Below are 27,324 nucleotides of genomic sequence, written 5' to 3' on the forward strand. Positions count from 1 at the left end.
ACTGCCATAACACACACACTTTAAGCAGTGAGGGGAAACTCACTGCCATGACACGCACTCACTCTGCACAGTGAGGGGAATCTCGCTGCCATGACACGCACTCACTCTGCACAGCGAGGGGAAACTCACTGCTATGACACGCACTCACTCTGCACAGTGAGGGGAAACTCACTGCCATGACACGCACTCACACTGCACAGTGAGGGGAAACTCACTGCCATGACACGCACTCACTCTGCACAGTGAGGGGAAACTCACTGCCATGACACGCACTCACTCTGCACAGTGAGGGGAAACTCGCTGCCATGACACGCACTCACTCTGCACAGCGAGGGGAAACTCACTGCCATGACACGCACTCACTGCACAGTGAGGGGAAACTCACTGCCATGACACGCACTCACTCTGCACAGTGAGGGGAAATTCACTGCCATGACAAGCACACATTCTGCACAGTGAGGGGAAACTCACTGCCATGACACGCACACATTCTGCACAGTGAGGGGAAACTCACTGCCATGACACGCACTCACTCTGCACAGTGAGGGGAAACTCACTGCCATGACACGCACTCACTCTGCACAGTGAGGGGAAATTCACTGTCATGACACGCACACATTCTGCACAGTGAGGGGAAACTCACTGTCATAACACGCGCAAACATTCTGCACAGTGAGGGGAAACTCACTTCCATAACACACACCCACTCTGCACAGTGAGGGGAAACTCACTGTCATAACACGCACTCACTGCATAGTGAGGGGAAACTCACTGCCATGACACGCACACATTCTGCACATTGAGGGGCAACTCACTGCCATAACACACACACACACACTTTGCACAGTGAGGGGAAACTCACTGCCATAACACTTACTCACTCTGCACAGTGAGGGGAAACTCACTGCCTTGACACACACTCACTCTGCACAGTGAGGGGAAACTCACTGCTATGACACGCACTCACTCTGCACAGTGAGGGGAAACTCACTGCCATGACACGCACTCACACTGCACAGTGAGGGGAAACTCACTGCCATGACACGCACTCACTCTGCACAGTGAGAGGAAACTCACTGCCATGACACGCACTCACTCTGCACAGTGAGGGGAAATTCACTGCCATGACAAGCACACATTCTGCACAGTGAGGGGAAACTCACTGCCATAACACGCTCTCACTCTGCACAGTGTGGGGAAACTCACTGCCATGACACGCACTCACTCTGCACAGTGAGGGGAAACTCACTGCCATGACACGCACTCACTCTGCACAGTTGGGGGAAACTCTCCGCAATGACTGACACACACACACACACACACACACACACACACACATTCTGCACAGTGAGGAGGTACACTGCCATAACACACACACACACACACACACACACACACACATTCTGCACAGTGAGGGGAAACTCACTGCTATGACACACGCTCACTCTGCACAGTGAGGGGAAACTCACTGCCATGACACGCACTCACTCTGCACAGTTGGGGGAAACTCTCTGCCATGACTGACACACAAACACACACACACACACACACACACACACAGTCTGCACAGTGAGGAGGAACACTGCCATAAAACACACACACACACACACACACACACACACACACTCTTCACGGTGAGGGGAGACTCGCTGTCATAACACACACACACACACACACTCTGCACAGTGAGGGGAAACTCGCTGCCATGACAAGCACACATTCTGCACAGTGAGGGGCAACTCACTGCCATAACACACACACACACACGCACACATTCTGCACAGTGAAGGGAAACTCACTGCCATGACACGCACTCACTCTGCACAGTGAGGGGGAACTCACTGCCATGACAAGCACACATTCTGCACAGTGAGGGGCAACTCACTGCCATAACACACACACACACACACACACACACACACACACACACACACTCTGCACAGTGAGGGGAAACTCACTGCCATGACACACACTCACTCTGCACAGTGAAGGGAAACTCGCTGCCATGACACACACTCACTCTGCACAGTGAAGGCAAACTCGCTGCCATGACACGCACTCACTCTGCACAGTGAGGGGAAACTCACTGCCATGACACGCACTCACTCTGCACAGTGAGGGGAAACTCACTGCCATGACACGCACTCACTCTGCACAGTGAGGGGAAACTCACTGCCATGACACGCCCTCACTCTGCACAGTGAGGGGAAACTCACTGCCATGACACGCACTCACTCTGCACAGTGAGGGGAAACTCACTGCCATGACACGCACTCACTCTGCACAGTGAGGGGAAACTCACTGCCATGACACGCACTCACTCTGCACAGTGAGGGGAAACTCACTGCCATGACACGCACACATTCTGCACAGTGAGGGGGAACTCACTGCCTTGACACGCACCCACTCTGCACAGTGAGGGGAAACTCACTGTCTTAACACACACCCACTCTGCACAGTGAGGGGAAACTCACTGCCATGACACGCACACATTCTGCACAGTGAGGGGAAACTCACTGCCATGACACGCACTCACTCTGCACAGTGAGGGGAAACTCACTGTCATGACACGCACACATTCTGCACAGTGAGGGGAAAGTCACTGCCGTAACACACACACTTTAAGCAGTGAGGGGAAACTCACTGCCATGACACGCACTCACTCTGCACAGTGAGGGGAATCTCGCTGCCATGACACGCACTCACTCTGCACAGCGAGGGGAAACTCACTGCTATGACACGCACTCACTCTGCACAGTGAGGGGAAACTCACTGCCATGACACGCACTCACACTGCACAGTGAGGGGAAACTCACTGCCATGACACGCACTCACTCTGCACAGTGAGGGGAAACTCACTGCCATGACACGCACTCACTCTGCACAGTGAGGGGAAACTCACTGCCATGACACGCACTCACTCTGCACAGTGAGGGGAAATTCACTGCCATGACCAGCACACATTCTGCACAGTGAGGGGAAAGTCACTGCCATAACACACACACACACACACACACACTTTAAGCAGTGAGGGGAAACTCACTGCCATGACACGCACTCACTCTGCACAGTGAGGGGAAACTCGCTGCCATGACACGCACTCACTCTGCACAGCGAGGGGAAACTCACTGCTATGACACGCACTCACTGCACAGTGAGGGGAAACTCACTGCCATGACACGCACTCACACTGCACAGTGAGGGGAAACTCACTGCCATGACACGCACTCACTCTGCACAGTGAGGGGAAACTCACTGCCATGACACGCACTCACTCTGCACAGTGAGGGGAAATTCACTGCCATGACAAGCACACATTCTGCACAGTGAGGGGAAACTCACTGCCATGACACGCACACATTCTGCACAGTGAGGGGAAACTCACTGCCATGACACGCACTCACTCTGCACAGTGAGGGGAAACTCACTGCCATGACACGCACACATTCTGCACAGTGAGGGGAAACTCACTGTCATAACACGCGCAAACATTCTGCACAGTGAGGGGAAACTCACTTCCATAACACACACCCACTCTGCACAGTGAGGGGAAACTCACTGTCATAACACGCACTCACTGCATAGTGAGGGGAAACTCACTGCCATGACACGCACACATTCTGCACATTGAGGGGCAACTCACTGCCATAACACTTACTCACTCTGCACAGTGAGGGGAAACTCACTGCCTTGACACACACTCACTCTGCACAGTGAGGGGAAACTCACTGCTATGACACGCACTCACTCTGCACAGTGAGGGGAAACTCACTGCCATGACACGCACTCACACTGCACAGTGAGGGGAAACTCACTGCCATGACACGCACTCACTCTGCACAGTGAGAGGAAACTCACTGCCATGACACGCACTCACTCTGCACAGTGAGGGGAAATTCACTGCCATGACAAGCACACATTCTGCACAGTGAGGGGAAACTCACTGCCATAACACGCTCTCACTCTGCACAGTGTGGGGAAACTCACTGCCATGACACGCACTCACTCTGCACAGTTGGGGGAAACTCTCCGCAATGACTGACACACACACACACACACACACACACACATTCTGCACAGTGAGGAGGTACACTGCCATCACACACACACACACACACACACACACACATTCTGCACAGTGAGGGGAAACTCACTGCTATGACACACGCTCACTCTGCACAGTGAGGGGAAACTCACTGCCATGACACGCACTCACTCTGCACAGTTGGGGGAAACTCTCCGCAATGACTGACACACACACACACACACACACACACACACAGTCTGCACAGTGAGGAGGAACACTGCCATAAAACACACACACACACACACACTCTTCACGGTGAGGGGAGACTCGCTGTCATAACACACACACACACACTCTGCACAGTGAGGGGAAACTCGCTGCCATGACAAGCACACATTCTGCACAGTGAGGGGCAACTCACTGCCATAACACACACACACACACACACACACTCTGCACAGTGAGGGGAAACTCACTGCCATGACACGCACACATTCTGCACAGTGAAGGGAAACTCACTGCCATGACACGCACTCACTCTGCACAGTGAGGGGGAACTCACTGCCATGACAAGCACACATTCTGCACAGTGAGGGGCAACTCACTGCCATAACACACACACACACACACACACACACACACACACACACACACACACACACACACACTCTGCACAGTGAGGGGAAACTCACTGCCATGACACACACTCACTCTGCACAGTGAAGGGAAACTCGCTGCCATGACACGCACTCACTCTGCACAGTGAGGGGAAACTCACTGCCATGACACGCACTCACTCTGCACAGTGAGGGGAAACTCACTGCCATGACACGCACTCACTCTGCACAGTGAGGGGAAACTCACTGCCATGACACGCACTCACTCTGCACAGTGAGGGGAAACTCACTGCCATGACACGCACTCACTCTGCACAGTGAGGGGAATCTCACTGCCATGACACGCACTCACTCTGCACAGTGAGGGGAAACTCACTTCCATAACTCGCACTCACTCTGCACAGTGAGGGGAAACTCACTGCTATGACACGCACACATTCTGCACAGTGAGGGGAAACTCACTGCCATAACACGCACTCACTCTGCACAGTGAGGGGAAACTCACTGCCATAACACGCACTTACTCTGCACAGTGAGGGGAAACTCACTGCCATGACACGCACAGTGAGGGGAAACTCGCTGCCATGACACGCACTCACTCTGCACAGTGAGGGGAAACTCACTGCTAGGACACGCACTCACTCTGCACAGTGAGGGGAAACTCACTGCTAGGACACGCACACATTCTGCACAGTGAGGGGAAACTCACTGCCATGACACGCACACATTCTGCACAGTGAGGGGAAACTCACTGCCATGACACGCACTCACTCTGCACAGTGAGGGGGAACTCACTGCCATGACACGCACATATTCTGCACAGTGAGGGGAAACTCACTGTCATAACACACACCCACTCTGCACAGTGAGGGGAAACTCACTGCCATGACACGCACTCACTCTGCACAGTGAGGGGAAACTCACTGCCATGACACGCACTCACTCTGCACAGTGAGGGGAAACTCACTGTCATGACACGCACACATTCTGCACAGTGAGGGGAAAGTCACTGCCATAACACACACACACACACACTTTAAGCAGTGAGGGAAAACTCACTGCCATGACAAGCACTCACTCTGCACAGTGAGGGGAAACTCGCTGCCATGACACGCACTCACTCTGCACAGTGAGGGGAAACTCACTGCCATGACACGCACTCACTCTGCACAGTGAGGGGAAACTCACTGCCATGACACGCACTCACTCTGCACAGTGAGGGGAAATTCACTGCCATGACCAGCACACATTCTGCACAGTGAGGGGAAAGTCACTGCCATAACACACACACACACACACACACTTTAAGCAGTGAGGGGAAACTCACTGCCATGACACGCACTCACTCTGCACAGTGAGGGGAAACTCGCTGCCATGACACGCACTCACTCTGCACAGCGAGGGGAAACTCACTGCTATGACACGCACTCACTGCACAGTGAGGGGAAACTCACTGCCATGACACGCACTCACACTGCACAGTGAGGGGAAACTCACTGCCATGACACGCACTCACTCTGCACAGTGAGGGGAAACTCACTGCCATGACACGCACTCACACTGCACAGTGAGGGGAAACTCACTGCCATGACACGCACTCACTCTGCACAGTGAGAGGAAACTCACTGCCATGACACGCACTCACTCTGCACAGTGAGGGGAAACTCACTGCCATGACACGCACTCACTCTGCACAGTGAGGGGAAACTCACTGCCATGACACGCACTCACTCTGCACAGTGAGGGGAAATTCACTGCCATGACAAGCACACATTCTGCACAGTGAGGGGAAAGTCACTGCCATAACACACACACACACACACACTTTGCACAGTGAGGGGAAACTCACTGCCCTGACACGCACTCACTCTGCACAGTAAGGGGAAACTCACTGCCATGACACGCACTCACTCTGCACAGTAGGGGGAAACTCACTTCCATAACACGCACTCACTCAGCACAGTGTGGGGAAACTCACTGCCATGACACGCACTCACTCTGCACAGTTGGGGGAAACTCTCCGCAATGACACACACACACACACACACACACACACACACACACACACACACACACACATTCTGCACAGTGAGGAGGTACACTGCCATAACACACACACACACACACACACTCTGCACAGTGAGGGGAGACTCACTGCCATGACACACACTCACTCTGCACAGTGAGGGGAAACTCGCTGCCATGACACGCACTCACTCTGCACAGTGAGGGGAAACTCACTGCCATGACACACACTCACTCTGCACAGTGAGGGGAAACTCGCTGCCATGACACGCACTCACTCTGCACAGTGAGGGGAAACTCACTGCCATGACACGCACTCACTCTGCACAGTGAGGGGAAACTCACTGTCATAACACGCACTCACTCTGCACAGTGGGGGGAAACTCACTGCCATGACACGCGCACACATTCTGCACAGTGAGGGGAAACTCACTGCCATAACACGCACCCACTCTGCACAGTGAGGGGAAACTCACTGCCATAACACGCACTTACTCTGCACAGTGAGGGGAAACTCACTGCCATGACACGCACAGTGAGGGGAAACTCGCTGCCATGACACGCACTCACTCTGCACAGTGAGGGGAAACTCACTGCTAGGACACGCACTCACTCTGCACAGTGAGGGGAAACTCACTGCCATGACACGCACATATTCTGCACAGTGAGGGGAAACTCACTGCCATGTCACACACACACACACACACACACACACACACACACACACACACACACACACACACACACACACACACTCTGCACAGTGAGGGGAAACTCTCTGCCATGACACGCACACATTCTGCACAGTGAGGGGAAACTCACTGCCATAGCACGCACTCACTCTGCACAGTGAGGGGAAACTCACTACCATGACACGCACACATTCTGCACAGTGAGGGGAAACTCACTGCCATGACACGTACTCATTCTGCACTGTAGGGGGAAACTCTCTTCCATAACTTGCCCGCACTCTGCACAGTGAGGGGAAACTCGCTTCCATAACACGCACGCAGTCTGCACAGTGAGGGGAAACTCGCTGCCATGACACGCACTCACTCTGCACAGTGAGGGGAAACTCACTGCCATGACACGCTCTCACTCTGCACAGTGAGGGGAAACTCAACCCACTGCCATGACACGCTCTCACTCTGCACAGTGAGGGGAAACTCGCTTCCATAACACGCACGCACTCTGCACAGTGAGGGGAAACTCACTGCCATGACACGCACTCACTCTGCACAGTGAGGGGGAACTCATTGCCATGACGCGCGTGCACACACACACACACACACACACACACACACACACACACACACACACACACTCTGCACAGTGAGGGGAAACTCACTGCCATGACACGCACATATTCTGCACAGTGAGGGGAAACTCACTGCCATAACACACACACACACACACACACACACACATATACACACACACACACACACACCTACACACACACACACACACTGCACAGTGAGAGGAAACTCACTGCCATGGCACGCACACATTCTGCACAGTGAGGGGAAACTCGCTGCCATGGCACGCACACATTCTGCACAGTGAGGGGAAACTCACTGCCATATCGCACTCACTCTGCTCAGTGAGGTGAAACTCACTGCCATAACACACACACACACCACACTCACTTTGCACAGTGAGGGGAAACTCACTTCCATGACACGCGCTCACTCTGCACAGTTGGGGGAAACTCACTGCCATGACTGACACACACACACACACACACACACACACACACACACACACACACACACTCTCTCCACGGTGAGGGGAGACTCACTGTCATAACACACACACATGCACGCAGACTGCCGTACCACACACTCAGTCTACACAGCGAGGAGAAACTCACTGCCATAACACACACACGTTCTGCACAGTGAGGGGGAAACTCACTGCCATGATATGCACACACTTTGCACAGTGAGGGGCAACTCACTGCCATAACACACACACACACACACACACACACTCTGCACAGTGGGGTGAAACTCACTGCCATGATCCACACACGCATACACACACACACACACACACACTGCACAGTGAGGAGGAACACTGCCATAAAACATACACACACATGCACGCAGACTGCCCTAACACACACTCTGGCGTAACACACACTTACTACACAGTGAGGGGAAACTCTCTGCCATAACACACACACACACACACACACACACACTCTTACTCTGCACAGTGGGGGGAACTCACTGCCATAACACGCACACACTCTTGACAGTGAGGGGAAACTCACTGCTGTAGTAATTTAATGTTGATAAATGTAAAGTAATACACCTAGGACGGAGTAATCCTACAGCTGCATATACATTAAATTGAATTAAACTCGGGACGACAGAACAGGAGAAAGACTTGGGTATTCTCATTACAAATAAGCTGAGCAGCAGCACTCAATGTCAAGCAGCAGCTGCTTAAGCAAACAAGATTTTAGGGTGTATAAAAAGAGAGATTAGATCCCGTGATCCCAACGTATTGTTACCCCTCTATAAATCACTTGTAAGGCAACATCTGGAATATGGGATCCAGTTTTGGGCTCCACGTTTTAAAAAGGACATTCAGAAGTTAGTCAGTTTAAAGGTGGGTAACTAGATTAATACAAGGAATGGAAGGCCTCACATATATGATGAGAGGCTGGAAAAGAGGGATTTCTTTAGCTTAGAAAAAAGACGTCTCAGAGGAGATCTCATTTATTTGTATAAATACATGTGTGGTCAATATAAAGGACTGGCACGTGACTTATTCCTTCCAAAGACAGTACTAAGGACCGGGGGGCATTCACTGCGAGTGGAAGAAAAGCGATTCCAACAGCTAAATAGGAAAGGGTTATTTACAGTTAGAGCAGTCAGACTGTGGAATGCCCTACCACAAGAGGTAGTAATGGCAGATACTGTAACAGCTTTTAAAAAAGGGCTGCATGATTTCCTCAGTACACATGACATTGTTGGTTATTACGTAATGACAAAATGTATAATTGGTGGAGGAAGGTTGAACTAGATGGAACTAGGTCTTTTTTCAACCTATAATTAAAGATTCATAGAAAAGATAGGGGACAGCATCCTCATCTAGTACATCAACTTTCGTTAAATTAAAAATTCCCCCATATTGACAGAATTCCTGGTAAAAGGACGTACTCCCATGTACTAATTGAAAATTGTGTCAAAAGAACACACATTAGAGTATTTAAATGTCCAACACAATTTTATTAAACGGTTACAATATCCAGTATCCAGAGAACATTAAGAGGTAGTATACACCACAACTGTGACACACACCACGTGTCACAGTGAGATAAATGAGGCAAATACAAGAGTAATGACTCCACAGGGGTGGGGGCCAGGACAATGGTGTTTAAAATTGAAAAGTTGGAGTGGACAAAACATAACTCAGATCAGCAAGTAAGTATAATGTATTACCCCACTCCAACTATAATCAATATTATAAGACTGCCATAAACACTAGTGTAAGTCCCTACACGATATACAGCACCTCTATACCCACTGTCACTACATGCATCAAGAATACAGCAATGTAATTCCCAAAGGAATGCATAGGACAGTGTAGTGCATAGGGCAAATCGGTACATACCGGGCTATGCAATGGCAGAATAACACAGTTGTCAGCCGAAGCCCGACGCGCATTTCTAGAAATCCCATCCACTATGCTTGTTCTGTACAACGCAGCGTTTTGGACGCAGCGAAAACAAGCTACCTCCAAAACGCTGCAAACACTGATTGTGGGCATGCACCCCTATAATACTCACCTAGGGGGTGGTCTAGTCTGATGGGTGGCGCTACTCTCGGTCTGGTGCCTCCTGCATTTTGTACAGTCGCAGTCCTGCCCAGCTCCGTGTGCATGACACGTCCTGCGGCATTCACAGAAAGGCCTCCGTTGTGCTCCTGCGCATGCGAACTTTGATTTGCCCGGCGGAGGCCAGATCAAAGCACTGTAGTGCGCATGCACTGGGGGTCTTTGACCTTACCTTGCGCATTACAGTACTTTGGCCTCAGTCAGGCAGATCAAAGTGCTCATGCAGAAGAGCGCAATGAAGGCCTCTTGTGTGAATGACGCAGGACTCGTCATGCACATGGGTCTGTGTAGAAAGATGGTGATCGCACAAGATGGAGGAAGTGCCAGACTGAGAACAGCGACACCTATCGGACCGGATCGCCTCATAAGGAAAATCCTGGTGACAGGTTCCCTTTAATCCTGTCACTTCTAGGAGTTACTTGACATGATTTATCCTATTGTAACCTCCATTTTAGAATATCATTTTTTTTTTTTTTTTTTTTTTTTTTTTTAATTTATTTCAAATCTGTTTTATTGATGAAACTGTTGTCAACATACAAACATATCATTTGTGCAATTACAATACATAAGCATCATTTTCTCAATGCCGGGATAACATCCAGAAATTGTTACATTACTAAATTTCTTGGAATTCTTCAAATTATCTTTGTGCTATTACCATACAACCACTTGTAAATTATAGGTCAGAATTTTACTTCTTTTGACTTCCCGTATCCTAATATACTCATTCTCCTTGTATGTCTATTGTCTTATGAATTATTGATAAATCTTTTCATATAAAAAATGAAACTAGAAAAATGCAGATTAATGTTCAGAAAAGAAAGAAAGAAGAGGAAAGATATAAGCATAAAGAAGAGGAAATTAGAGAAAAGGGGGGAGGGGGGGGGAAGCAAGAAAAGCAAAGAAAAAAGGGGGGGGAAGGAATGAGACTCCCCACCGTTTCTCAGCTCAAAAAGCTCGCCAAACTCTCCACAAACTCTGGGGACTCCATGAACATAATCCATGGTCTCCAAACTGTAGTAAATTTTTCTGTGTTCCCATTTAGTTCTGCTGTCAGCTCCTCCATTCTCTGGAGGTTTGTCATCTCCTCCAACCAATCCAGCACCGTAGGGCATCTAGTCTGTTTCCAAAATCGTGGGATAATCATACGGGCAGCCGCCAGGCAAAATCGCAACATGTCCCTTTTTTGTGTTTTAATAGCTCCTGGGAGCATAGAAAGAAGGGCAACCTGGGGGGATTTTTCTATTTCACCTCCGCTCATCTTTTTGTACAGGTAGAACACTGAGTCCCAAAAGGGTTGCAGCTTAGTACAGCTCCACCATATGTGTAGCATTGTACCTGTGTCTGTGCCACACCTCCAGCACACATCAGACACAGAGGGAAATATAGCATGTAATTTAGTCGGGTAATGGTACCACCTTGTGAGAATTTTATAACTTTTGTCTTGAGCGGCGCACGCCAAGGAAAGCTTGTGGGTCCACAGGTACGCTCTGCTCCAATCGTCCTCTGCAATATCCTCTCCCAGTTCCTCTCCCCACCTACAGACAAAGTGAGGTTTATCCACCCTATTTCTCTGGTTCAGCATTTTATAGATGAGTGAGATGCCATGTCCAGGTGATGACCCCTGTAAAAATATTTTCTCAAAAGGAGTAGGGGGTGTCCTCATCCTTCTCTCCCTGTCCTGGTACGAGAGGAAAGATTTCAACTGCATATATTCCATCCAGGAAATCTCTCTCCCTGTGGCCTGCATGGAAGTATAAGTTGGTAGGGTGTGTCCCTGGAGCACGTGACAAAAACGGGTATCATCCGCCCGAGTAAATCCCCCGAATCTATGGGAGTGGAGTCCTGGGGGGAGCTTCTTATTACCGAATACGGGGGTAAGTGGGCCCTGCTCCTGAGAGAGATCCCTTTTTTATCTCTCCATCCCACATCCCCATCGCTGTCCGCGTGAACTCCATTCCTTTCGCTATCTGGATCCTACTTTCTTTCTCTAACCATGGAAGTAAATGTAAGGGAGTTCCCAGTACATCCTGTTCAATCACCACCCATTGTTTCGAATTACCATGAAAATGCCAGTCCAGTAATCTCGTTAGGATAGCTGCCTTGTAATATAACTGAAAATTTGGGAGCCCCGCCCCCCCGTCACTTTTGTGTCTGGTCAGAGTTTTAATTCCTGTTCGGGGTCTCCTGTTCCCCCAGACAAACCCAGACAAGGCTGTCAGGATCTTGGAGAAGTAACTTAGCGGTAGCTGTATGGGTATTGTCTGAAACAGGAACAGGAACCTCGGTAACACATCCATTTTTATCGCGTTTATACGCCCAAACCACGTCAATCTCTTTTTGTCATATTTCTTTAAGTCCCTGATTGTCCTTTCTAATAAGGGGAAAAAATTGTGATGTACAATTTTTGCTGGATCCCTAGGTACCATAACTCCCAGATATTTTAAAACTGACGGTTGCCACTTAAAAGGGAAGTTTTGTGATACTCTCGCAAGGTCTTCTGCCGATAAAGTCACGTTCATGGCCTCTGATTTGGAAAAATTTACTTTGAAGTTGCTTAAGTTGCCAAACTGTTCGAACTCCTTAAGCAAGGACGGGAAGGATATGTGTGGTTGGGAAATGAACATGAGAAGGTCATCCGCGAATAGAGCCAGCTTACGGCTCTCCCCCCCCGCCTCTATCCCGTGGATGCTTGTGTTGTTTCTCAGGGCGACCGCAAGGTGCTCCATGACTATGACGTATAAGAGGGGCGACAGTGGACATCCCTGTCTCGTTCCATTGTGGACCAGAAAGGATGATGATAGAAACCCATTTGTCCTGACTTTTGCTGAGGGTCTCGTATACAGGGACGCAATTCTACCCAAAAATTTCTGACCCAAACCCACCTGTCTCAAGGCTGCCATCATAAAGCTCCAACTGACCCGGTCGAAGGCCTTCTCCGCGTCCACTGAAAGTAAACACATGGGGAGAGACTGAGCCCTCGACCGAGCCATCAGGAGGAACAATTTGTTGGTGTTGTCCCGTGCCTCCCGGCCTTTTACAAATCCTACCTGGTCCGTATGTATTATCCCAGGCAGGGACAGGGCAAGTCTGTTGGCAAGTGCTTTAGAGAAAAATTTCAAATCTAAATTAATCAGTGAGATGGGTCTGTAATTTGTAACCAGCAAGTGGTCCTTTCCCGGTTTGGGGATAACACATATGTGTGCTTCAAGAGACTGTGCTACCCACTGGGAGTTTTCAGATATGGAGTTAAATACTTTGGTCATGAACGGGGATAACTGAGTCTGAAAAATTTTATAGAACTTGGGGGTAAACCCGTCCGGACCTGGGCTTTTGCCTGAAGGAGAATCCCTGATAATAGATGCCACTTCTGTCTCTGTAAAGTCTGCTTCTAGGTTTTCAACCTCAGTATTGGGTATAGTCGGCAGGGCTGTTTTAAGTATGTAATCATTTATTTTAGTCTCCAAAGCTTCTTGTGGCATATCCCCAAATTTGCCCCTTATGTTGTAAAGGTCACTATAATATTTTTGAAACTGCTCCGCTATGTGGATTGGGTTCTGAGTCAAAAGGCCGTCCGATTTTTTGATCGTAGGGATGTGACTGGGGTCCCCCCTCGGATGTAATAACCTAGCTAGTGGTCTGCCACATTTGTCCGCATATTCATACATAAATCTTTTTAGTCTATTCCTGTGGCGCTCGTATTGTCGGTCCAGAATGGATTTAAGTTCCTCTCTGTTTTTAACTAGCTCTGTCAGTGTCACCGGGGATAATGTCTGCTTATGGATCTTCTCTAGGTCTGAAATATTCTGAAGTAGAGACAGAATGGTTTGGGCTCTCTCCCTCTTAATCCTAGCCCCATGTTTGATCAGAATCCCTCTCAACACACACTTTAGTGTCTCCCATTGAAAAGGTAGGGTAGTAGTGTCTCCTGAGTGTATCTCCAAGAATTCATCTATTGTGTTCTGCAGGTCTTTCAAGCATCCCTGGTCCCTCAGCAGACTATCATTCAACCGCCAAGACCACGGCCTCCCAGGCCCATCCGGCATAGTGAGGCTCAAAAATATGGGGGCATGATCTGACCAAGAGATACTGCCTATAGAGGCCTGTATCTGCCATGTCAGGGCCTTCTGACTTACAAGGAATAGGTCTATGCGGCTGTATGAAGAGTGAGCCGGGGAAAAATATGTGTAGTCACGGTCTACTGGGTGTAGTGTTCTCCATACATCCACTAATCTGAGTTCCTGTATACAACGTTTAACCTTCGTTAGTTTCCTTATTGAGAGAAAGTTATGTCCCGACGTTGTGTCTACCTTAGGGTCCAAAGTGAAGTTTAAATCACCGCCCACGATCACTGTCCCTTCTGCGAATTCATCCAGTGATGACAGGAGAGAGAAGCAGGTCGTCGCCGCATCTCTATTCGGTAGATACCAATTGACAATGGTAAAGATGGATGAGTTAACATTAATTTTCAGGAATATAAATCTTCCCTCCGTGTCCACCCGTGTATCTAGAACTGTGTGCACTAGGGACTTATGGATGCCTATGGACACTCCCTTGGATTTTGACTCTGGGTTGGAACTGTGGACCCAGTTAGTGTAATATCTGTCTCTAAAGATGGGGAGGTGGCCCGTTTTAAAATGTGTTTCTTGGATCAATAGTATATGGACTCTTTTTTTGTGCATGTCAAAAAATATCTGGGAGCGTTTTTGCGGGACATTAAGTCCCCTCACATTTAGTGAACCCCAATTAATCTGCGTCATTTCAATGCGGAGGAACGGTGGGGACTCTAGGGATAGGTTCGGGGATTAGGGAGAGAGAGAGAGAGATGTGCAGGCAAGTAGGATAGGAAGAGCAGGGAAAAAGAAGAGGAAATAAAAGAGAAGAGGTAAGAAGGTCGAGAATACAAAAGAAACTACCAACAAAGCAGTAGAAACCAAAGGCAAGGAGGTCAGAGTGCCTCCCGCCTGCAAGGTTACAGCAAGACCCTAACGTCGGGTCTAAAAAGACTAAAAGTAACTGTATAGGTATAAGAGAATACCAAACTGTCTAACCTAGGGATGGTGAGACTACGCCACTCCTTTATGGCGTGTTATCCCAATCAGGGAGGGAACTTTCTACAAAGGAGCCCCCTGCCCCGGACTAACAATAAGCAATTATTCAACTTAGTTTGTCAGCCAGAGCCCTATATAATGTGAGGACACAAGGTCTAGAGAGAATATTGTGCTATACACCGTCAGGGGGTGCCCCCCCGCCCCCTCTTCCAGGAAGGCGGGAGGGAACCCCCCCCCCCTCATAATCAGAAAGACTTAATCCCCCTGGCAAAAAAATTATAGCAAAACTGGGAGGTACATTCTATTGAGAAACAACCCAATGAATTTTTGTTTATGAACCAATAACTCCTTAAACATCAGACTGGTCTTCCTCTTCGAGGGCCACGCATCCGATCACCATCTGGGGCAGCACCCCAAACCCCCATTGGAAACACCGGCCATTCCTCTATAGGCACCAATGGAATGTCCAGGGCTGCAGCAAACGATGGCATATCAGTCGGGTTCCTAAGAACATGCATTCTTCCCGCATGTCGGACCTGCAGGCGGAAGGGAAATCCCCAGCTGTATTGAAACGCATACGAACGGAGCATGTCCAGGAGAGGTTTCAGTGCTCTCCTTCTTTGTAAGGTGAAACGGGATAAGTCCTGCAGAATCTGGACTTGGCTCCCCTCGTATGCTGGTGAAACTCCACTGCGCAGCTTAAACAGGATGGCCTCTTTAAGGACATAACGGTGGACCCTGCAAATCACATCTCGTGGTCTGTCATTCTGTGTAGGTCTAGGGCCAAGCGCTCTATGCACTCTGTCTAGCTCCAGGGGTTGGCTTGATGGTTCACCCAGGATCTCATTAAACATCACTTGGAGGGCTCTCTGGAGATCCTTAGGTTCAACAGACTCTGGTAAACCCCGGACCCTTAAATTGTTTCTCCGGCCCCTGTTTTCAGCATCGTCCATTGCTTCCACCATATATTGTATTTGGCAGGAGTGTTGATCCATAGAATATCATTTTTTCTCTCATTAAATAAAATTCTGAGCATCATGCTTTTAACACTGTTACATTATAGGGGTGGTTCAACATGATATAAAAAGAAGGGAATTTTGTTTACTTACCGTAAATTCCTTTTCTTCTAGCTCCTATTGGGAGACCCAGACAATTGGGTGTATAGCTACTGCCTCCGGAGGCCACACAAAGTATTACACTTTAAAAAGTGTAACCCCTCCCCTCTGCCTATACACCCTCCCGTGCATCACGGGCCCATCAGTTTCGGTGCCAAAGCAGGAAGGAGGAAACTATATAAATTGGTCTAAGGTAAATTCAATCCGAAGGAAACCATGAACCAAAAGAACAATTCAACATGAACAACATGTGTACACAAAAGAACAACCAGCCCGAAGGGAACAGGGGCGGGTGCTGGGTCTCCCAATAGGAGCTAGAAGAAAAGGAATTTACGGTAAGTAAACAAAATTCCCTTCTTCTTTGTCGCTCCATTGGGAGACCCAGACAATTGGGATGTCCAAAAGCAGTCCCTGGGTGGGTAAAAGAATACCTCGATAAAAAGAGCCGAAAAACGGCCCCCTCTTACAGGTGGGCAACTGCCGCCTGAAGGACTCGCCTACCTAGGCTGGCATCTGCCGCAGCATAGGCATGCACCTGATAGTGTTTCGTGAAAGTGTGCAGACTCGACCAGGTAGCCACCTGACACACCTGCTGAGCCGTAGCCTGGTGCCGCCATGCCCAGGATGTACCTACGGCTCGGATAGAATGGGCTTTCAGCCCTAAAGGAATCGGAAGTCCAGAAGAGCGGTAGGCTTCAAGAATCAGTTCCTTGATCCACCGAGCCAAGGTTGACTTGGAAGCCTGCGACCCCCTTATGCTGGCCAGCGACAAGGACCAAGAGCGCATCAGAACGGCGCAGGGGCGCCGTGCGCGAAATGTAGAGCCGGAGTGCTCTCACGAGATCTAACAAGTGCAAATCCTTTTCACATTGGTGAACTGGATGAGGGTCAAAAAAGGTAAGGAGATATCCTGATTGAGATGAAAATGAGATCCCACCTTAGGTAGAATTCCGAGACCGGACGCAGAACCACCTTATCCTGGTGAAACACCAGGAAGGGGGCTTTGCATGACAGTGCTGCTAGCTCAGACACTCTCCGAAGTGATGTGACTGCCACTAGGAAGGCCACCTTCTGCGAAGGGCGTGATAGAGATAACCCTGAGGACGCTAAGAGCCAGGACTCAATGGCCACACAGTTAGGTTGAGGGCCGCAGAATTCAGATGGAAAAATGGCCCTTGAGACAGCATAACTGGTCGGTCTGGGAGTGCCCACGGTTGACCCACCGTGAGGTGCCACATATCCGGGTACCACGATCTCCTCGGCCAGTCCGGAGCGACGAGGATGGCGCGGCGGCAGACGGACCTGATCTTGCGTAAAACTCTGGGCAGCAGTGCCAGAGGAGGAAATACACAAGTCAGTCGAAACTGCGACCAGTCCTGAACTAATGCGTCCGCCGCCAGCGCTCTGTGCTGGTGGTTGATGCACGCGACCGCCGTGGCGTTGTCCGACTGTATTCGGATCTGCCTGCCGTCCAGCCACCTCCTGGAACGCCTTTAGGGCTAGATACACTGCCCTCATCTCCAGAACATTGATCTGAAGGGAGGACTCTGTCCGAGTCCAGGCTCTCTGAGCCCTGTGGTGGAGGAAGACCGCTCCCCACCCTGACAGACTCGCGTCCGTCGTGACCACTGCCCAGGATGGGGGCCGGACGGATTTTCCCTTCGACAAAGAAGTGGGAGGAAGCCACCACTGAAGAGAGGTTTTGGCTGTCAGTGAAAGAGAGACGTTCCTGTCTAGGTACGTCGACCTCCTGTCCCATTTGCGGAGAATGTCCCCTTGAGTTGGACGCAGATGAAACTGTGCAAAGGGAACTGCCTCCCTTGCTGCCACCATCTTCCCTAGGAAGTGCGTGAGACATCTCAAGTGGTGTGACTGGACCCGAATGAGAGAGTGCACCCCTGTCTGCAGCGAACGCTGTTTGTCCAGCGGTAGCTTGACTATCGCTGAGAGAGTATGAAACTCCATCCCGAGGTAAGTCAGTGATTGAGTCGGTGTCAATTTTGAGTTTGGGAAATTGATGATCCAGCCGAACCTCTGGAGAGTCTCCAGAGCAATGGTCAGGCAGTGTTGACATGCCACCCGGGAGGATGCCTTGACTAGGAGATCGCCTAAGTAAGAGATCACCGAGTGGCCCTGATAGTGTAGGGCCGCCACCACTGATGCCGTCACCTTGGTGAAGACCCGTGGGGCCGTCGCCAGGCCGAAAGACAGTGCCACGAACTGAAGGTGTTCGTCCCAGATGGCGAAACGCAGGAAGCGTTGATGCTCTGGTGCAATCGGCACATGGAGATAAGCATCCCTGATGTCGATTGATGCTATGAAGTCTCCTTGGGACATCGAGACGATGACAGAGCGGAGAGATTCCATCCGGAACCGTCTGGTTCTGACGTGTCCGCTGAGCAGTTTGAGGTCCAGAACGGGACGGAATGATCCGTCCCTTTTTGGCACCCCGAACAAGTTGGAGTAAACACCGCGACCACGTTCTTGAAGGGGAACGAGGATCACAACTCCTTCTGCCTTCAGAGTGTTCGCCGCCTGAAAAAGTGCATCGGCTCGCTCGTGGGGCGGAGATGATCTGAAGAAACGAGTCGGAGGACGAGAACTGAGCTCTATCCTGTAACCGTGAGACAGAATGTCTCTCACCCATCGGTCTTGGACATGTGGCCCCCAGGCGTCGCTGACTTAGACCGCCATGCAGAAGAGTCCTTCTGGCCCTTCTCTGACCTGTTGGACGTGGAGGAACGGGACTTGGCTGAGGGCCGAAAGGACCGAAACCTCGATTGTATTTTTCGTTGCTGAGGTCTGTTTGGCTTGGACTGGGGTAAGGACGAGTCCTTTCCCTTGGATTGTTTAATAATTTCGTCCAATTGCTCGCCAAACAAACGGTCGCCAGAAAATGGCAAACCGGTTAAGAACTTCTTGGAAGCAGAGTCTGCATTCCATTAGCGTAGCCACATGGCCCTGCGAACTGCCACCGAATTGGCGGATGCTACCGCTGTACGGCTCGCAGAGTCCAGGACGGCGTTCATGGCGTAGGACAAGAAGGCTGACGCCTGAGAAGTCAAAGACACAACTTGTGGAGCAGAGGGACGTGTGACCGCATTAATCTCAGACAGACAGGCTGAGATAGCTTGGAGTGCCCACACGGCTGCAAAGGCCGGAGCAAAAGACGCGCCTATGTCTTCATAGATGGATTTCATCAGGAGCTCTATTTGCCTGTCAGTGGCATCCTTGAGCGATGAACCATCTGCCACTGCTACTACGGATCTAGCCGCCAGTCTAGAGACTGGAGGATCTACCTTGGGACCCTGAACCCAACCCTTAACTACGTCAGGGGGGAAAGGGTAACGTGTGTCATTAAGGCGCTTAGTAAGCGCTTGTCCGGAAATGCTCTGTGCTTGTGGACAGCATCTCTGAAGTTAGAGTGATCGAAAAACGCACTCCGTGTACGTTTGGGAAACCTAAACTGGTGTTTCTCCTGCTGCGAAGCCGACTCCTCTATAGGTGGAGTTGGGGGAGAAAGATCTAGCACCTGGTTGATGGACGCTATAAGGTCATTTTACTATGGCGTCCCGTTCAGGTGTATCCAGAATGAGAGCAACGTCAGGATCAGAGCCCTGAGCTGCGACCTCCGCTTCATCCTCCAGAGAGTCCTCATGCTGAGACCCCGAACCGCGTGATGAAGTCGGGGAAGGTTCCCAGCAAGCCCGCTTAGCCTGTCTGAGGCTGCGGTCCGTGTCGGAGTTCTCACCGTGGGATCTGGGTGCCACCCCAGGAGCCCTTTGCTGTACCGACCGAGAGGGGCCTGGGGGCGATGAACTCACAGTGCCCTGTGTTACCGGTCTGGACTGCCAAGCTTCTAGTATCTTAGCCGACCATCTGTCCATAGACTGAGCCATGGAATGTGAGGCGACTCAGAGAGTTTCTCAGTCAAAAATGTAAACTCTGTCCCTTCCATCTGTGCAGTGGAAACCGGCGGTACCACCTGAGCCGAGGGTCCCACCAGTGCCGGAGGCTCCGGCTGAGTGAGAGCCACGGGGGCCGAGCATTGTCACAATGAGGGTAGGCGGAACCTGCAGGTAACATAGCCGCACAAGAGGTACAGGTTGCAAAATAAGCCTGTGCCTTGGCCCCCTTGCTTTCTGCGGACGACATGCTGTTGTCTCCTCTTAGAGATATAGGCAAAAGCAAATAATGCTGCCGAATAGAGAAAATGTATACTATATATATATATATATATATATATATATATATATATATATATATATATATATATATATATATATATATATATATATATATATATATATATATATATATATATAATATACACTTTTGTACCCAAGGGGGGCCAGCACCTGACAACTGGTGTGGCTTACCAACCGCCCCAAGCGGTGGTGCGTCCACCAGATTCCCTGCCTGGGACTCCCAGAGCTGCAGAGCTCATTCTGAAATCCTCCACCGGCAGAAGAGATTATAACAATGGCTGCCAGCGTTCTGAGGGGAGGAGGGAGCCATGGGAGTGCCTAATAAAGTGCGGGCATCTGGTGCCCCACAGTGTTCAGTGAGGGGGGAGGAGGATACCAAGGCATGCTCCAGCCCTCACTGCCGACGTCCAGTCGGCCGTCCCGCCCCCACCCCTGACTGGCAGGCCCGGGGGCGGGAGTACCTGGTACTAGGCCGCAAAAGCCGGGGACTAAAGTTAAAAGCGCGGCCGGCCAACAGGCGCGGTAGTCCCGGCTCACAAACCCCACAGCAGCCGCTGCGGCGTCTGTAACACCGACGCTGCCTGCACCGTCCCTAATGGGACACAGAGTACCTCATGGATGCAGGGCCCTGTCCCTGATGATATCCAGCCTCCTGTCCGTCAGATTCCCCCAGGGGCTGCGGAGGGAGCCCGGTCCCAGTGCGACCGGTTAGGAACCCACTACTCCCAGAACTGCGGAGCTCGTTCTGAAATCCCCCACCGGCAGCAGTGATTATAACAATGGCTGCCAGCGTTCTGAGGGGAGGATGGAGCCGTGGGCGTGCCTAATAAAGTGCGGGAAACTAGTGCCCCACAGTGCTCAGTGAGGGGGGAGGAGGATACCAAAGTATGCTCCAGCCCTCACTGGCGACGTCCAGTCGGCCGTCCCGCCCTTACCCCTGACTGGCAGGCCCGGGGGCGGGAGTATATGGTACTAGGCCGTAAAAGCCGGGGACTAATCGTTAAAAACGCGGCCGACAAACAAGCGCGGTCGGCGCGGTAGTCCCGGTCTCACAAACCACACAGGAGCCGCTGCGGCGTCTGCAACACAGGCGCTGCATGCCCCGTCCCTCAGGGGACACAGAGTACCTTATGGATGCAGGGCCCTGTCCCTGATGATATCCAGGCTCCTGTCTGTCAGATTCCCCCAGGGGCTGCGGATGGAGCTCGGTCCCAGTGAATGGTGACCGGTTAGGATCCCACTTCTCCCAGAGCCTCTAAGGGATGGGGAAGGAAAATGGCATGTGGGCTCCAGCCTCTGTACCCGCAATGGATACCTCGACCTTAACAGCACCGCCGACTTAGTGGGGTGAGAAGGGAGCATGCCGGGGGCCCCGTGGGGGTCCTCTTTTCTTCCATCCGATATAATCAGCAGCTGCTGCTGACTAAAATGTGGAGCTTGTGTGCATGTGTGCCTCCTTCAACACAAAGCTAAAAACTGATGGGCCCGTGATGCACGGGAGGGTGTATAGGCAGAGGGGAGGGGTTACACTTTTTAAAGTGTAATACTTTGTGTGGCCTCCGGAGGCAGTAGCTATACACCCAATTGTCTGGGTCTCCCAATGGAGCGACAAAGAAAAAATCAGCCCTCAGAGAAGAATAAATTCAAATAGTTGAAGTGTACCTGTCATTTCAGGTAATGTTTTAGAATTGTCTGTGTGTGCACATGTGCAGTAACTCTGTTTCTGGCCATTATGTGACTTGCAGAGAGGAAACCTGAAAAATCAGAATGCAAGTTACATTTTAGTTGTCTCTTACCTTGTGGGTGGAGATTAGCTGCTATTGTTGGATAGAGAATTTAGGGAAGTGGAAGAAAAGGGTCATAAGTGTTACAAATTGCTTGTACAATTGATTTATGTAGAGTTTGTTGAAACCACCGTGACTATTTTAGATATTCAGCTTCTAGTTTAGCAACCCCAATCTTTCCCCTTGTGTTCTGTTTACATGGCGGCAGATATCACAGTTTGAATACACCACGACAACTGTAACCCATGAGTGTTAAGGTGGCTTTACACGCGGACGATATTGCTAGCAATTGCTGCTAGCGATATCGAGCGATATCGAGCGTGTAAGTACCCGCCCCCTTCGTGCAAGCGAAATCGTGTGATCGCTGCCGCAGGGAACATTATCGCTACGGCAGCGTCACACGCACTTACCTGGTCGGCGTCGGCGCTGTGACTGCCGAACAATCCCTCCCTCAAGGGAGAGGAACGTTCGTCATCACAGCGGCGTCACCGCGACGTCCCTAAGCGGCCGGCCAATCAAAGCGGAGGGGCGGAGCTGAGCGTGATGTAAACATCCCGCCCACCTCTTCCTTCCGCATTGTGGCCGGTGGCAGGTAAGGAGACGTTCCTCGCTCCTGCGGTGTCATACACAGCGATGTGTGCTGCCGCAGGAGCGACGAACCACAACGAAAAACAACCCTTACTGATTTTTGAGTTTGGGACGACCTCTCCATGGTGAACGATTTTCACCATTTTTGAGGTCGCTTATGGTCGCAGGTGCATGTCACACGCTGCGATATCGTTAATGATGCTGGATGTGCGTCACTAACAACGTGACCCCGACGATAAAACATTAACGATATCGTAGCGTGTAAAGCCCGTTTACTGTCACATGGGATATACAGACGGTTTGACATCTGCAGCTACTGTTAATAAAAGTCAAGCTGAGAGCATCAATTTGGAACAGTGATGAGTGAAAGGTTAAGTATACATTATTTAACTTCTTTCATGTTTCTGCTCGTGGCCAGATTTTTAACATTCTTAGACAATATATATTTACATGATATTCTTCCTGCAACTTTTAATGAATAAATTAATAAGGTTTTCATTTTTTTTCCATGTCAATACTATATGACCCTACAAACACTGACATTGACACTATGCAATCAGCTGCAGTCACGTAGTCAGAGCTGTATAGCCACGCATGTTTATTAGAATTTACTAATTGGCCCGATGACCTAAACTGTTGTAGGTTATGATATACAGTGTGTCCACCCATATCCTGTCCACCGCCATTTACTTGAGAACGGCGGTAGCTATAGGCATAGAAGTGGTGTCGTAAGTACAGTAAAGTAGCCATGCACTACGCAATGAAACCACCTATAGTGCCACCTGGTGGAAAACAACGGAGTTAGAGATAAAAATGCTATTTTGAGGGATTGCATCAGTTTATGTATTAAACATGCCTACAACTGTGAACATTTTAATTTTCATTTTATTGTGAAGCAAATTAACTAAATCTTCAGTGTGTATAATTCACTTTTTAACCCCCCCTTCCCTAAAATCAGTACTTTGTAAAGCCTCCTTTTGCGGCAATTACAGATGCAAGTCGCTTTGGTTAAATGTCTGAGCTTTCTACATCTTGACAGTGGGATTTTTACCCATTTCTCAAGGCAAAACTGCTACAGCTCCTTCAAGTTATGTGGTTTCCTCTGGGGAACGGCAATCTTCATGTCTGGCCACAGATTTTCAATTGGATTAACGACTAGGTCACTCCAATACATTTAAGCGTTTCCCATTAAGCCACTCGAGTGTTGCTTTAGTATTATGCTTTGGATAATTGTCTTGTTGCAAGGTATATTTAACTTCGATCTCTCCTTCACTTCCCACATTCGGTCACTCACTTGCTCATATCACCTCCACCTCAAAAGCATCCCTAGAATTCGACCTTTTCTTGCCGTTGACTGCAAAAATTCTTACTGTCGCTCTTATTCATTCTCACCTGGATTCTGTAATTCTTTACTAATTGGCCTCCTTATTACTAAACTCTCCCCTCTCCAATCCATCCTGAATGCTGCAGCCAGGAACATTTTCCTCTCCAACCGCTTTACTGATGCCTCTGCTCTGCACCAGTCACTGCACGAGTTGCCAATCACTTACAGAGTCCAATATCAACTTATCACTCTGACCCACAAAGCTCTCCACAGTTTCGCACCGCCCTATATCTTCTTCCTCATCTCTGTCTTTAACCCTACACGTGGCCTCCGCTCTGCTAATGACCTAAGACTGACATCCTTAATAATTCGAATCTCCCACTGCCGTCTTCAAGATTTCTCATGAGATGCACTAATGCTCTGGAACACAGTACCAAGAACAATTCGATTAATCCCCAACATCCACACCTTTTTAAGTTGGTCCTAAAATGCATTTCTGTAGTCTAGCATATTACTTCACCTCCCTTATTTAACTATTCTCTTTTTGCCCTTCACAAAATCTACTTCCAATTCTTGTCCCCTATATCTTTTGAATGCTTTCCTCTTCATGTACATTTTTATACTCTGTACTTGTATAAATTCTGGCTGGTGACCGGTCCATGTAGCTGGTTTTGACTCCCCTATCATACTGATGGATCATATATGACAAGCTTTTACCCCCCCCCTCCCAATTTACCATTTGTGCCCCCCCCCTATTTCCTCATAGACTGTAAACTTACGAGCAGGGCCCTCACTCCTATTGGTAGGTGATGGGCGAACCTGAACTGTAAAGTTCGGGTGTTCGTACTGAACACCTAGTGTTCGTACACGCAATCCCGAACACGAGCTTTCTAGGAAGCTCGTGTTACAGTTTGGGTTCAGAGGCTGTAAAAAAAAACAACAAAACAGCAAAACCGCATTATTTAAAAAAACATTATGATCATATTTACAGGTCCCGTGACGCATCCTGCAGACGGTCTCTCGTTGAAGCACATGTGAAACACGTGTCCGGAGCGGGTCCACATGTGAGGCTGACAGACTCCCTTTTTGGGTGCTATACATACCACAGGTAGTTCCTTCAGGTGCCAATTTCCCCACCACTGCAGAATTATTTATTTATTTTTTTCTTTCTCTATCTGAGATTATTCTGGTGGTGTTACATACTGGTGTACTCAGGCCCTGATTTGGACCTTATCCTGTTGGTTAGTGTTTAATGTAGGGACATTCCATCACTCCACTAGCCCAGGGGATATACTATTGATATCTTTTGGTTACTTATATGCCCCCCTGGGATATAGTAATACCACTTTCTTACCAGTTTTAGTTAAGGGGTAGTCTGTCTCCCTCCCTGGGACCTTTTTCTCTTCTGTCTCATCTAATTGGATTTTAACTATGTATGTCTAACTACTAACTGTCATCACATGTGATTTTGATATTTTGCACTTTTTATTATAATAAAAACTGTATACTTTTTCACAACTGTGGTACAGTAGTTTTACTTAAAAAACATGATAAATACCCCTTCTTGTCCACAACTTTTTGTATCCTGCAGACTCTGTTTCCCGGCCGCTTCTGCTTCTGTGTCCGATTATTGCTGTGCCCCCCGGTAACCAACACTGACTAAAGGACCTTCCATGACGACATAGCAATCTGACCAGTCTGGTGTGAATGTTGTACAGACCTTGGCTTACTGACTGGTCACATGGCTATGACATCATTGAAGGTTCTGTTAACTTCTGGGGGTATTCACTGCACTGCTCGTCACTTGGCAGTCTTCAGCTGTTTTCGGCCATGTTTGCGGTTACCTCAGGGTTAACTCGAGTCCGTGGAAGGTGTATATGGACTCAATTGAACTTTGACTGTCACTGTGCGAGTCTCGCATCAGCATCACCTGGTATGGCCGCACACTCTCCTGACAGAAGCGGTCGGCTGCATGCATTTCAATGCAGTTGAGGCGCTCGTGTCCGGAGAGTGTCAGTCCGTGCCGGGTGATACCAATGCGACACTGCACGAGTCATGCGTATATGGAACTCCGGTGTCGGCCTGCTTCTCACTCTATAAATGTTTGGCTGTGCAGAGTGATGAACCAGAGCGAACAATGATCTACCTATGGATTACGTTGGACTAAGGATTTTTTTTATTATAATAAAGATGGAGTCTCTAAATGTTTTTTTTGTTTTATTTCTAATAAAAAATTGTTCTTTTTTTATTTATTTATTTTTTTACTGTTTACTAGAAATTCATGGTGGCCATGTCTAATTTGGCATGACACCACGAATTTCGAGCTTAGTACCAGCTGAGAGTATAAAGCTTAACCCCTTTATTACAGAGTGTGCCACTTCTATCAGGGCTGCTGGTAGGGCCGTGTAAAGCGTCTAGAAATAGCGCCAAGAAACAATGCGCAATTTCCATGGACGGCTGTGGAGAATCCCAGCTGCCTGGTTTTACGTATTGTGGTCGTATGAACAGATTCTCCAGTCTGATTGGGAACTCTGCAGCTCCTTCATGGTTACCTTTTGGTCTCTGTGCAGCCTCTCTGATTAATACCCTTTTTGCCCGGGCTGAGAGTTTTGGTGAGTGGTCCTCTATTGGCAGGTTTATGAGACTTATGAAGGTAATTGCTTGCACTAGAAATTTTTAGGGTATTTATAGCAAAAGGGGTGAATACATATGCACATGGCTATTTGTGTTTTATTA

At 49.3% G+C, this 27,324-nt stretch overlaps 1 protein-coding gene across 2 annotated transcripts in view; it reads left to right on the plus strand.

Annotated features, from left to right (window-relative positions):
* The window catches only part of PDIA4 (protein disulfide isomerase family A member 4), a 342,287-nt gene that overhangs the window by 61,161 nt on the left and 253,802 nt on the right, over positions 1–27,324 (plus strand). The gene's annotated exons all lie outside the window — the stretch shown is intronic.

This window comes from Anomaloglossus baeobatrachus, chromosome 6, assembly GCF_048569485.1.
Source record: "Anomaloglossus baeobatrachus isolate aAnoBae1 chromosome 6, aAnoBae1.hap1, whole genome shotgun sequence".
Classification (NCBI taxonomy): domain Eukaryota; kingdom Metazoa; phylum Chordata; class Amphibia; order Anura; family Aromobatidae; genus Anomaloglossus; species Anomaloglossus baeobatrachus.